Source organism: Bos indicus x Bos taurus, chromosome 24, assembly GCF_003369695.1.
Source record: "Bos indicus x Bos taurus breed Angus x Brahman F1 hybrid chromosome 24, Bos_hybrid_MaternalHap_v2.0, whole genome shotgun sequence".
NCBI classification, from domain to species: Eukaryota; Metazoa; Chordata; class Mammalia; order Artiodactyla; family Bovidae; genus Bos; species Bos indicus x Bos taurus.
The window spans coordinates 7479778-7494349 of record NC_040099.1 but is presented as its reverse complement, the minus strand read 5'-3'; positions in this window follow the sequence as shown (position 1 = coordinate 7494349).

Here is a 14572-nt window from a genome sequence, read left to right as displayed (position 1 = left end):
GCAGGAGCTCAATAAATAAGTCTTGGCAGGAGAGAGGCAAACAGAACCTCAAGGCGACCCCAAGGTATAGCTATGCACTAGTTACAGAGATGAATCAGTCCAGACTGAAGCCCTTCAGAGATGCAGAGGGATTTCTGAAAGAAATGAGATCTGAACATTGAGATTTAGATGACTGGAAGGAATTTGAGGGTTGAATGAGTAATAAGAGCACGAAATTTTAAGCAAATGAAAAATAATGCAGCAATAAACTTAAGGGAAGACAAAGAGTGATTCGAGAAAGGAACAGCATCAGAGATCCTAGATGGACCATGTGGAAAGAGCATGCGCACAACCATGACCATGGAAACACTCGATGTTTATGATGAAACCATGCTGGGAGGGTGAGGGGGATGAAGCATCAGTCAGATGTTGGGAGGTTATATTAGCAGTAACAAAATCAACCTCAATGGCCAACAAAACACAAACAAGCAAAAAATAAGAGTTGGCTTGAGTTCAAGGCCTTCTCCTGCTGAAAGTGAAAGTGTCAGTCATTCAGTCCTGTCCAATTCTTTGCGACCCCATAGTAGACCACCAGGCTCCTCTGTCCATGGAATTCTCCAGGCAAGGATACTGGAGTGGGTAGCCATTCCCTTCTCCAGGCCATCTTTCTGACCCAGGGGTCAACCTTGGGTCTCTGCCATTCCAGGCAGATTCTTTACCATCTGAGGCACCAGGGAAGCCCCTTCTCCTTCTGGGCTCTCACAAAGTCCTGGGAGGAGACAGGACACTGTGGTCGACCAGATGTACCAGCTCATCTCCTGGCTAAGCAGCACTGTCTTCTCTTCCCATGTTTTCCCCTGTGTTTCAGGAGCTAGAACAATGGGCACTGCATTTACCAGACCCCTGCCAGCAGGATTTAAAGTTAGATTCTGCCAAAGAAATGCACCTGCACAAGATCTGAAAATCAAAAGATAAGTAGGATTTCATTTCTGCTGAACTGAAGTCATGCTCTCTGTGAAACTATGTTTACTATTGTTCTTCAGCTGTGGTGGGCAGCTCTTAGGGCTCTGCATAGAGGAGGCTGGAAGCAGCCTCCTCGCCAGGGTCTCCCTGGAAACACCCTGCATCCATGCTCCAGGTAGCTGTGGATGGTCCAGAGGAGGCCCTTGCTCCATTTTTCAAGTCAACAACATTGCCTCTCTCTGACCATTCTTCCCTGGTCTCGGCTCCTTCTGACTTTCCGCTCTGCCTCCCTCATCTACCTTTAAGGACCCAGTGATGAATCCACGATCATCTCGCTACTTCCAAGTCCTGAACTTTAATCATATCTGCAAAGTCTCCTCTGCTGCCATGGGTTCCAGGGGTTAGGACATGGACACCTTTGGGATGCCGCTACTCTGCCAACCACCACAACAAAATGCAAGTGAACTGATTTCCTTCGTTCCTCCCCAAAGCACTGACTCTGGTTTATTCAAAGCCCTGATACTTGGCACAGAAATAAGCAATATCATCTGAGAAAATTCATTCATGATGTTCAGAGCTGTAGTTTGGTGTCCTGAGGGCTGATGGAAAAGGTGATTTGGGGGAAGAGATAATAAGCAGAGAGAGAGAAGAAAAACTTTACAGTTGAGCATACACAAATGCATGCACATTTATTGACTAAAATGCTAATTCATTGAAATATTTATATTTGTGATCAAATGTTTTAGACTTGTTAGTTTCACAGATAAGGCCATTCTGTTCTCTGGCCGGTCCCCAATGGTTGGGATCCAAAGGCAGTGTACAAGAAAATGAGAAATAAGATGAAAACAAGATCGGGCTATATTCTAACTCAAAGTCAACTCCCTTACTATGCTTGCAGCGTGTGTTAAAATGTACACACTTGGCTTATTTTCAGTCATTTGACCGACTTTCCCATTTGCTTCAATCTTCTCTGCGATTGCAATCCCATTTTCCTTGTCTCCCATTCTTTAGGTTATGTTTATTGATTTCTCTAGAGACCATTCCAATTCTTCCTTGTTGTATTGTTTTTCTTCATCCTGAGCACCAGCATGCCTTTCTCTCTCTTAATTTCCTCTAAGGAGCCATTCCACCATATCACTGCCCTAAATAAAAAGCTGAGATGTCCTCAGAGTTCAAAGTTGTGTCGCAGGCATAATTTTCCTTGTAGTACAGCTATGTAATCAGGCTGTTCCTTTACCAACATTGATTCGATTTCATACTTCAGCATAACAGACTGAAACTCTTTATTTTCCTGCATTTATTAAAACCAGAAATTGAAATATCTATGATTTTTTAATTGGAATGCTACAATTATCTGGCTGACACATTACTATTCAGGACACACTTCATACATGGCAGGGGTGGGGTGGGGGATGGGGGCTACAATAGCCATTTCCCTAATGCCAAGTCCAAACCTTGGTGTCATCTTAGAGTTGTCTTTTTCAGCCCCTCATTGTTAGTCACCAAGTTCTGCAGAGGCAAAGAAAATATTTTAAAGCAACCTCTCCATCCACACACTCATTGTGCTTGTCCTTAAAACATTCAACATGAGAGCTGCTTAGCAGCAGCAGCAGCAAAGACATTCTACTTCAACACATATAACCTAAAGAAACTCGTTCACAGGACTTCCCTGGCTATCCAGTGGTTGGGACTCTGTGCTTTCACTGTAGGGGGTGCGGGTTTTATCCCTGGTCAGGGAACAATTGCCTGTGGGTCCACTTCCCCAGTAACTACTTTCTGAGTAAAAAAAAATTTAGGCATTTTTCTGGTTATCTCACTTAATCCTTCAACTATAAACAGCACGATATAAAGCACTATTAAATGGTCACCATTTGAGTGACACTTTTCTAATGCTTTAAGTCTTGCATTCACAAAACCTTCTAAAAATATTAGAAAATGGAAATTGTTACTATTCTTACATTACATTTGAGGGAACTGAGGCACAGACTGAAGTAATTTGCTCAATGTTCCCCACACCTCTCGGGTAGCAAAACCAGAATTTGGACTCAGATATTGGACTTACCCTGATGCTGGTAAAGACTGAAGGCAGGAGGAGAAAGGGTTGACAGAGGATGAGGTGGTTGGATGGCATCACTGGCTCGATGGACATGAGTTTGAGCAAGCTCTGGAAGTTGGTGATGGACAGGGAAGCCTGGAGTGCTGCAGTCCATGGGGTCACAAAGAGTCAGACATGACTGAGCAACTGAACTGAACTGATTAGACTGTAGAGCACACTCTTTTCATCTCAACACCCCTCTGCTCACCCATCAGAGTCAGGTTTTTTCTCTGCTCAACAGATAAGGAAGTGAGCCTTCAGCAGGTAGGAAACCTGTCTGAAGTTCCATGTGTAAGAGCCATCACAGCGCACTGCTTTTCTTCAATGACACTCCCCAGGTCAGAAATTCTCACTGGAAAAATTATTTCCTATGGCAATGTTTCCCAAAGTGCACCTTCCAGTTATCACAGAAATTATGGAAAGTGTGGATTTTTGTGGATAAACTGGCTTTGGAAACTTTACACACTTTATTCCCCTTTTAGAATACAGGCATCATTCAATGCAGTGTGTTAAAGGTCCTGATAAATTCAATAGCAAAGAATCCCCCTGAATTTAGTTTAACCTACTGTTTCTCAAATCCATTTCACCATGAAATTACATCTTTATGTATCCTCAATTAGCCTGCATCTCAGAACACACTTTGGAAAATGCTGTGCGATAGATTCATATATAAACACCTTGGCTTCATTTTCAAAGTCTTACATAGTCTATTCCTTCCTTTACCTGTCCAAAGTTGCTTCTTATTTGAGAATCAAATAAATGTAATTCAGTACATCAACAAGTTAAAGAGGGAGAATTATGTAATCATATTGACTGACATATAAAAAGCATTTGACAGAAAAATGCATATCACCCATTCACATTAAAAGCCCTTCATGAGTTAGAAATAGAGGGGAATTACCTCAACTTGATAAGAAATCATCTGCAAAGAACCTATAGCTAGGACTGAATACTTTCCCCTTAAGACTGTGGGGGAAGTAAGGAGGTCTGCTTTACTCACTGCTATATAACATGGTGGGCTGCCCTGGTAGCTCAGAGGTAAAGAATTCACCTGTTAATGCAGCAGATGTGGGTTCGATCCCTGGGTTGGGAAGATCCCCTGGTAAAAGAAACGGCAACCCACACCAGTCTTTTTGCCTGGAAAATCCCATGGACAAGGAAGCCTGGTGAGCTACAGTCCATGGGGTCGCTAAAGACTTGGACACAACTTAGCAACTAAACAACCACAACACACAGCATAGCACTGGATGTTCCAGCCACTGCAATAAAGCAAGAAAAAGAAACAAGAGGCATACAGATTAGGAAGGAAGAAGTAAAACTATTCTTACCTGCAGAGGCCATGACCATCTATGTAGAAAACCCAAGAAATCTATAAAATCTTCTATAACTAATGAAAGTGAAAGTTAGTTGCACAGTCATGTCCAACTCTGCAATTCCACGGACTGAAGCCTGTCCCGCTACTCTGTCCATGGAATTCTCCAGGCAAGAGTACTGGAGAAGTTGCCATTTCCTTCTCCATCTAGAACTAATAAGTAAGATCAATAATCTTGCAGTATACAAGATAACACCACAAGACTAACTGCATTTCCATATGCTAATAACAGACAGCCCCAAATTTAAAACATAATACCATTTACATTCACTCCAAATAAAATAAAAGACAGGTATCTGGTATATTCTATACTATGGAATAATACTACTAAACAATAAAAAGGATCAAACTATCGATACATGCAAAAATTTGGATCAGTCTGCAGGGAATCATGCTGAGTAAAAAAAGTCAGCCTTAAAGTTCTCACACTGAATGTATTCCGTTTATACAACATTCTTGAAATGACAAAACATTTTTTGCAATTGAGAAATTTGAGAACAAATTAGAAGTTTCCAGAGGTTAAGAATGGGGAGTGATGTGGAAGAGAAGTATTTGTTATAAGAGGCAACACAAAGGATCCTCATGATATTGGAACTGTTTAGTATCTTGACCAAACAGTTGGGAGATATGCAAATCTACATAGGTGATAATACTGTATAGATCTGGAAATAATTAATGCAATTATTCTTGTATTAGTATGATATACTTAAAGCATCTATACACGTTAACACACTAGAACTTAATACACACAAGCACACACATGCAAATGAGTACAAGTAAAACTGGGAAAAGCTGAATAGTGTAGGTGGATTGCACCAATGTCAGTGTCCTGGCTGTGATACTGTACTCTAGTTTGTAAGATGTTAGGGGAAACTGACTGAAAAATATATGGAGTCTGTCTGTATTATTTCTTACAACTGCATGTGAATCTACAATTATCTCAATTAAAAAGTCAATTAAAATAAAGAGAGAAGGCAATAACATATGATAACTTTGATGGTTCTCTGGTGCTCCACTGCCAGGTGTCTCCTGCCAAGACATTAAATTGGGGATTCATTCACCTTTTAGGTGCCATTAAGAAGGGTATTTACCTTGGGCTTTTGATAGTTACAATTCCTGCACTTTCTGTGATTTTCTCACCTCAAACAGATGGTGATATAAAGTAGCATCAGTTCAGTTCACTTCAGTAGCTCAGTCATGTCCAACTCTTTGTGATCCCATGGACTGCAGCACACCAGGCTTACCTGTCCATCACCAACTCCTAGAGCTTGCTCAAACTCATGTCCATTTGAGTCGGTAATGCCATCCAACCATCTCATCCTCTGACATTGCCATCTCCTTCTGCCTTAAATCTTTCCCAGCCTCTGAGTCTTTTCCAATGAGTCAGTCCTTTGTATCAGGTGGCCAAAGTATTGGGCTTTCAGCTTCAGCATCAGTCCTTCCAATGAATATTCAGGACTGATTTCCTTTAGGATGGACTGATTGGATCTCCTTGCAGTCCAAGGAACTCTCAAGACTCTTCTCCAACACCACTATTCAAAAGCATAAATTTGTCAGTGCTCAGCTTTCGTTATAGTCCAACACTCACATCCATACATAACTACTGGAAAAACCATAGCTTTGACTAGATGGACCTTTGTTGGCAAAGTAATGTCTCTGCTTTTTAATATGCTGTCTAGGTTGGTCATAACTTTTCTTCCAAGGAGCAAGCGTCTTTTAATTTCACAGCTGCAGTCACCATGTGCACTGATTTTGGAGCCCCAAAAAATAAAGTCTCTCACTGTTTTCATTGTTTCCCCATCTATTTCCCATGAAGTGATGGGACCAGATGCCATGATCTTAGTTTTTTGAATGTTGAGTTTTAAGCCAACTTCTTCACTCTCTTCTTTCACTTTCACCAAGAGGCTCTTTAGTTCTTTGCTTTCTGCCCTAAGGGTGGTGTTATATGTGTATCTGAGGTTATTGATATTTCTCCCTGCAATCTTGATTCCAGCTTGTGCTTCATTCAGTCCAGCGTTTCTCATGATGTACTCTGCATATAAGTTAAATAAGCAGGGTGACAATATACAGCCCTGATGTAATCCTTTCCCTATTTGGAATGAGTCTGTTGTTTCATGTTCAGTTCTAACTGTTGCTTCTTGACCTGCATACAGATTTCTCAGGAGGCAGGTCAGGTGGTCTGGTGTTCCCATCTCTTTAAGAATTATTCAGTTTTTTGTAATCCACACAGTAAAAGGCTTTGGAGTAGTCAATAACGTAGAAGTGGACGTTTTTCTGAAATTCTCTTGCTTTTTGGATGATCCAACGGGTGTTGGCAATTTGACCTCTGGTTCCTCTGCCTTTTTTAAAACCAGCTTGAACATCTGGAAGTTCACAGTTCATGTATTGCTGAAGCCTGGCTTGGAGAATTTTGTGCATGACTTTACTAGTGTGTGAGATGAGTGCAACTGTGCAGTAGTTTGAGCATTATTTGCATTGCCTTTCCTTGGGATTGGAATGAAAATGGACCTTTTCTAGTCCTGGGGCCACTGCTGAGTTTTCCAAATTTGCTGACATATTGACTGTAGCACTTTCACAGCATCATCTTTTAGGATTTGAAATAGCTCAACTGCAATTCCATCACCGCCACTAGCTTTGTTCATAGTGATGCTTTGTAACACCCATTTGACTTCACATTCCAGGATGTCTGGCTCTAGGTGAGTGATCACACCATCGTGATTATCTGGGTCATGAAGATCTTTTTTGTACAGTTCTTCTGTGTATTCTTGCCACCTCTTCTTAATATCTTCTGTTTGTTAGGTCCCTACCTTTTCTGTCCTTTATCAAGCCCAACTTGGCATGAAATGTTCCCTTGGTATCTCTAATTTTCTTGAAGAAATCAGTCTTTCCCATTCTACTGCTTTCCTCTATTTCTGTGCATTGATCGCTAAGGAAGGCTTTCTTATCTCTCCTTGCTATTCTTTGGAACTCTGCATTCAAATGGGAATATCTTTCCTTTTCTCCTTTGCTTTTCACTTCTCTTCTTTTCACAGCTATTTGTAAGGCCTCCTCAGACAGCCATTTTGCTTTTTTGCATTTATTTTTCTTGAGGATGGTCTTGATCCTTGTCTCCTGTACAGTGTCACGAACCTTCGTCCATAGTTCATCAGGCACTCTATCAGATCTAGTCTCTTAAATCTATTTCTCACTTCCACTGTATAAGGGATTTGATTTAGGCCATACCTGAATGGTCTAGTGGTTTTCCCCACTTTCTTCAATTTAAGTCTGAATTTGGCAATAAGGAGTTCATGATCTGAGCCACAGTCAGCTCCCAGTCTTGTTTTTGTTTACTGTATAGAGCTTCTCCATCTTTGGCTACAAAGAATACAATCAATCTGATTTTGGTGTTGACCATCTGGTTATGTCCATGTGTAGAGTCTTCTCTTGTGTTGCTGGAAGAGGGTGTTTGCTATTACCAGGGCGTTCTCTTGGCAAAATTCTATTAGCTTTTGCCCTGCTTCATTCCGTATTCCAAGGCCAAATAAGCCTGTTACTGCAGGTGTTTCTTGACTTCTTACTTTTGCATTCCAGTCCCCTATAATGAAAAGGACATCTTTTCTGGGTGTTAGTTCTAAAAAGTCTTATAGGTCTTCAAAGAACTGTTCAACTTAAGCTTCTTCAGCATTACTGGTTGGGGCATAGACTTGGATTACTGTGATATTGAATGGTTTGCCTTGGAAACGAACAGAGATCATTCCATCATTTTTGAGATTGCATCCAAATACTGCATTTGGGATTCTTTTGTTGACCACGATGGCTACTCCATTTCTTCTAAGGGATTCCTGCCCGCAGTAGTAGATATAACGGTCATCTGAGTTAAATTCACCCATTCCAGTCCATCTTAGTCCTCTGATTCCTAGAATGTCGATTTTCACTCTTGCCATCTCCTGTTTGACCACTTCCAATTTGCCTTGATTCATGGACCTAACAATCCAGGTTCTTATGCAATATTGCTATTTACAGCATCAGACCTTGCTTCTATCACCAGTCACATCTACAACTGGGTGTTGTTCTTGCTTTGGCTCCATCCCTTCATTCTTTCTGGAGTTATTTCTCCACTGATCTCCAGTAGCATATTGGGCACCTACCGACCTGGGGAGTTCATCTTTAAGTATCTTATCATTTTGCCTTTTGATACTGTTCATGGGGTTCTCAAGGCAAGAATACTGAAGTGGTTTGCCATTCCCTTCTCCAGTGGACCACATTCTGTCAGTCCTCTCCACCATGACCCCACCATCTTGGGTGGCCCCACACAGCATGGCTTAGTTTCATTGAGTTAGACAAGGATGTGGTCCATGTGATCAGATTGGCTAGTTGTCTGTGATTGTGGTTTCAGTCTTCTGCCCTCTGATGCCCTCTCTCAACACCTACCATCTTACTTGGGTTTCTCTTACCCTGGATGGGGGGTATCTCTTCACGGCTACTCCAGCAAAGCACAGCCGCTGCTCATGACTTTGGATGTGGGGTATCTCCTGTAGGCCGCGCTCATGGCCTTGGACATGGGGTAGCTCCTCTCCGCGGCTGCTCCTGATCTTGGACGTGGGGTAGCCCCTGTGCCACTGCCCCTGTGCCGCACCTGCGCAGCGCCTTTCCACACGCAGTCTCCACCCCCAGCCTCCGCCCCTGCACCGCGCAGCTGCCGCAGCCAGAGTTACTAAACATTGAAGTTCCCTCTTCTCCATAACTTAAAAGAAATCTGGGGAATTGTGCAGGCAGGATCCATGAGCACAGGTAATACTAGCACATGAAAGAAGACACCACACCAGAAAAACAGTGGCAAAGGTTTGACCTTCTTCTCTTACCCTTAGAAAGAAATGCACTACATTGTCTTCAAGTGGTAAAATGGGTATGATATTTTCTTTTTCTCTAGAATTTGAACATGCTTTCATTTGATAAAGAATAATTTTTAAAAATGAATCTGCCATTTTTTCCTGCCACTAGAGAAATACTTTACTGGGGGATTAAAAAAAATGAAAATGATGCCATGATATAGATGATGGTGGTTGTCTGGGTTGATGCCTTAAAGTCAATCTTTATATTTCTATTTACAAATCTCTTTAGTTACAAATTTCACATAAAATCAGATGAGAACATTTTAAATGAAAAAGGCAAATGAATAATTATTTATCGAGTGGATTAATAAGTGCTGCAGTCAGCCTTGTATAACCTACTGCAGTAAAACAATCCATGAAAATATGGACAAAGTCTTCAATAAGTATTTATTGATCTGAATGGGTTTTGAACGAAAATATGTGACCACAAAAATTATATGAATGTTCTTGTTTCTGAGGAAGACAAAGTCATGGCTAAAGTCAATTTCAGAGAGATAACAACGCACTAAAAGCAGTTCACTTAGACCATGTGACTGTGAACACAGGTCCCACACAGAGCAGACACTCATTTGAGTTTGCTTTGGGCAAATGGCATACGGTGTCCTTCACAATTTGTCCACAATGGATCTTTATGAATTACCAAATTACACACTCCAGTCACATTCACAGCAGCGAATTTCAAGCTGTTCTTCAAACAAAACATTCTCTTTCAACCTCTGTGCTTTCACATTGAAACGGGCCTCCCCTCTGGGTCTAGTGAACTCCTGCATCCCCCTCAGGATGAGGATGGAGACACAGGTGCTGGAGGTGGGCAGCTGTCAGTGACCTGGAAACTGGGCATCACAGCTGCGGGACTCGGGGGTGCTGAGGAGTGTGGGCCGGAGGTTACAGGCATCCTACAGCACCTCTGGGGAGACGGGTGTCACACACACTCCAGGGACAGGTGGTGGCCAAGGGGGCAGAGACCAACGCCCAACAAAGGAACGTGGGAGGAGCAACGAAACTTTCCATCTGCATTGACCCTTTGACCTGGCAATTCTAGTTCTAGGAATTTTCTCTAAACCTGTACAAGTACAAAACAACAGAGGAACAGGTTTTTAATAACTGTGGTATTATTATGATAGCAAAACATTGGGAATAACTTAATATTCACTCATGAGAAACTGGTTGAATAAAGTTTGGCGCATCCATATACTGGAGTACTAAGAATGAGGAAGAGCCCTATGAACTCATGGAGAGTGACTTCCAGGACATACTTTAAATGAAAAAAAGTACAAAAGAGTATGTATAGCATGCTGGCCTTGCTGTAAGAAAGAGGAATAATTTCATATATGTATTTATGTGTTTATATATATATATATATGTATACATATAGCAATATATGTATCGCGATGTATACACTGCAAAAAGGAATACAGAAGGAATTGGGAGAGTAGCATGGAAACATACACTATCATATGTAAAATAGATAGCCAGTAGGAATTTGCTGTATGACGCAGGGAGCTCAACCTGGTGCTCTGTGACAACCTAGAGGGGTGGGTTGGGGGCGGTGGGAGAAAGGTTCAAGCGGGAGGGGACATGTGTATACCTATGGCTGATTCATGTTGATGTATGGCAGAAGCCAACACAATTTTGCAAAGCAATTATCCTCCAACTAAAAATAAATTAAAAAAAAAAAAGAAATATGAGGGATGTCATAAACTAAGGGTGGTATTTATATGTGCAGTTGGTGGGAAGCAGGTGGGGACAAAGGGGATAGGAAGGAGACCTCTCTAGCTATTTCTCTTTAGATGATTTTTACTTTTGAGTTACGTATGTTTTACATAATCAAAAGGAAAAAATCAAAGGATTTAAAAAACAAAACTAAAATTGATCACAAAAAAATGAGCCTAAGTATACATCAAAAATATAACCACACAGAAGAAGAATTAATTCAAGCAACTTTGGAATTCAGTTCTCTATGAACTTTAATACTAAGGCTATCTTCTAAGTACCAAAACAACTGCAGAAAAACAAAACAGAAAAACTCAAGCTTTACCTAGTAGTAAAGTAGGACCAACTTGCTGCAGGTGGTATCACACGAGGAGTGATTCTGAAACTATTTTGCTGGGGCTGCAGGGTAGAGGAAATGATACATACATTCGTTCTGATGCTGTAGGGAACCAGGGTTCTCACTGTGAGAAAGAGATATACGAATAAGGAATGAGGCAAGGAGAAGAACTCTGTGTTCCTAGGCTAACATTAAAGTTATCAGTGTAAACTCATGAAATTTAAAAATAAGTTTCCTGGCTCTATCCACCAGAAGGGTCTAGAAGCAGGGACAGCTGAATAGCCCCATCAGCTATGAATGCATTAACGACATTGTATATTTCATGACACAATTGGGCACTGAGGTGCCTTTTAATCTAGCCACCCACACAATGAGGTTGGGTGAATTTTCTGAATCTAATGATCTGAGGCCTTGGAGAGGAAGTGGGAGTGGAAAATTAAAGAAGGGACCACTTCTGAGAGTGTTCTTGGTGGAGTCGCCATGAAGTGCACTGCTATGCTATAATTTTAAAAAATAGTTATTTATTTGGCTGCCCTGGGTCTTAGTTGCAGTGTGTGGAATCTTTCGCTACAGCATGCAACATCTTAGTTGTGACATGCAGGATCTAGTTCCCTAACCAGGGATCAAACCCGGGCCCCCCTGCCTTGGGAGCATGAAGTCTTAGCCTCTTGACCACCAAGGAAGTCCCTGTTATGCTATTAATATAATTTTTGACAAGGTCAGTGGGTATGAGAGAGCAGAATTGTTGTCTTTGAGGATTTGGAAACATTTTAGAAGAGATAAACATGAGTCTCTAGTAATACACTTTACTCCTTTTCAAAGTCACTTATCTCTTTATTATTCCTTAATTCCCACATTTGTGCTCAGACTCTCAGTCATATTCAACTCTTTGCAACCCCATGGAGCCATGTTATTTACTCTATCAATATCCGTAATGTGCAAAGTCTCTTCAGTTGTGTCTAGCTCTTTGTGACCTCATGGACTGTAGCCCGCCAGGCTCCTCCGTCCATGGAATTCTCGGGGCAAGAATACTCGGGTGGGTTGCCCTTTCCTCCTCAAGGGGATCTTCCTGACCCAGAGATAGAACCCACGTCTCCTGCGTCTCCTGCATTGGCAGAAGGATTCTTTACCACTGCGCCACCTGGGAAGCCCTTAACTCCCATAAAAATCTATGGATAAGAAGACCAGAAAATTCTCCAAGTTATGTACATGTCACGATTCTCTGCCGTCTGCGCATGTCCTGCTGAGACTGTCCGTAACCTTGGTTGTGTGATCGCTGTCATGTTAGCCTGAGCAAACTGCAGTTATGGGGACAAAGAGCAAGTGTTAACAACTGGATGATTCCTCAAGGTATTGCATGGAATGTGGAAGTGAAGTAAAGTCGCTCAGTCGTGTCCGACTCTTTGAGACCCCGTGGACTGTAGCCCACCAGGTGCGTCCGTCCATGGGATTCTCCAAGCAAGAATACTGGAGTGGGTTGCCATTTCCTTCTCCAGGGGATCTTCCCAACCCAGGGATTGAACCTAGGCCTCCCGCATTTCTGGCAGACCCTTTAACCTCTGAGCCACCGGGGAAGCCCAGGAAACCTTAATTCCTCTGGAATGGGTGGCTGTGTGTATGTGTGTGTGTGAGTTGCTCAGTCATGTCCAACTTTTTGGGACCCCTGTAGCCCTCCAGGCTTCTCTGTCCATGGAATTTCCAGGAAGAATACTGGAGTGGGTTGCCATGCCATTCCCCAGGGGGACGGGTGGCTACTTAGGTCTAAAAGGACCTGAGAAATCAGGCCGATGGAGAGTCACGTGGACAGTGAGAAGAACGGTAGGAATGAGCAAAGGGTTTACAAGCAGAGCCAGGGTCTTCCCAGTAGAGGCAATAACTGAAGTCAGAGTGGGTGGTGACATGACATCTCGGGGAAAGTACAGAGGAGAGAGAGCTGAAGAATGTTTAAAGTAAAACTAAACCAAAAACAACACCAGACAAACCATAAACCATATGTTTCTAAAGGGTCCTTAAAAGATCAGAAGACAGATCTTAGGGTGGGTTCAAGTTCTCAGAAATGAGAACCAGCTCATAGCTGAGCAGAAATAAAAGTGAAACATAAGCTCTTTCCACAGTGTTTTCAATTTAGTGATCATCCTATCAGTTCAGTTCAGTTCAGTCGCTCAGTCGTGTCCGACTCTTTGCGACCCCATGAATCGCAGCACGCCAGGCCTCCCTGTCCATCACCAACTCCTGGAGTTCACCCAGACTCATGTCCATTGACTCAGTGATGCCATCCAGCCATCTCATCCTCTGTTGTCCCCTTCTCCTCCTGCCCCCAATCCCTCCCAGCATCAGAGTCTTTTCCAATGAGTCAACCCTTCGCATGAGGTGGCCAAAGTACTGGAGTTTCAGCTTTAGCATCATTCCTTCCAAAGAAATCCCAGGGCTAATCTCCTTCAGAATGGACTGGTTGGATCTCCTTGTAGTCCAAGGGACTCTCAAGAGTCTTCTCCAACACCACAGTTCAAAAGCATCAATTCTTTGGTGCTCAACATTCTTCACAGTCCAACTCTCACATCCATACATAACTACTGGAAAAACCATAGCCTTTACTAGACGGACCTTTGTTGGCAAAGTAATGTCTCTGCTTTTGAATACACTATCTAGGTTGGTCATAACTTTCCTTCCAAGGAGTAAGCATCTTTTAATTTCATGGCTGCAATCACCATCTGCAGTGATTTTCCAACAACACAAGAGAAGACTCTACACACGGACATCACCAGATGGTCAACACCGAAATCAGATTGATTATATTCTTTGCAGCCAAAGATGGAGAAGCTCTATACAGTCAGCAAAAACAAGACCAGGAGCTGACTGTGGCTCAGATCATGAACTCCTTACTGCCAAATTCAGACTTAAATTGAAGAAAGTAGGGAAAACCACTAGACCACTTAGGTATGACCTAAATCAAATCCCTTATGATTACACAGTGGAAGTGAGAAATAGACTTAAGGGCCTAGATCTGATAGATAGAGTGCCTGATGAACTATGGACTGAGGTTGGTGACACTGTACAGGAGACAGGGAGCAAGACCATTCCCATGGAAAAGAAATGCAAAAAAGCAAAATGGCTGTCTGGGGAGGCCTTACAAATAGCTGTGAAAAGAAGAGAAGCCAAAAGCAAAGGAGAAAAGGAAAGATAAAAGCATCTGAGTGCAGAGTTCCAAAGAATAGCAAGAAGAGATAAGAAAGACTTCCTCA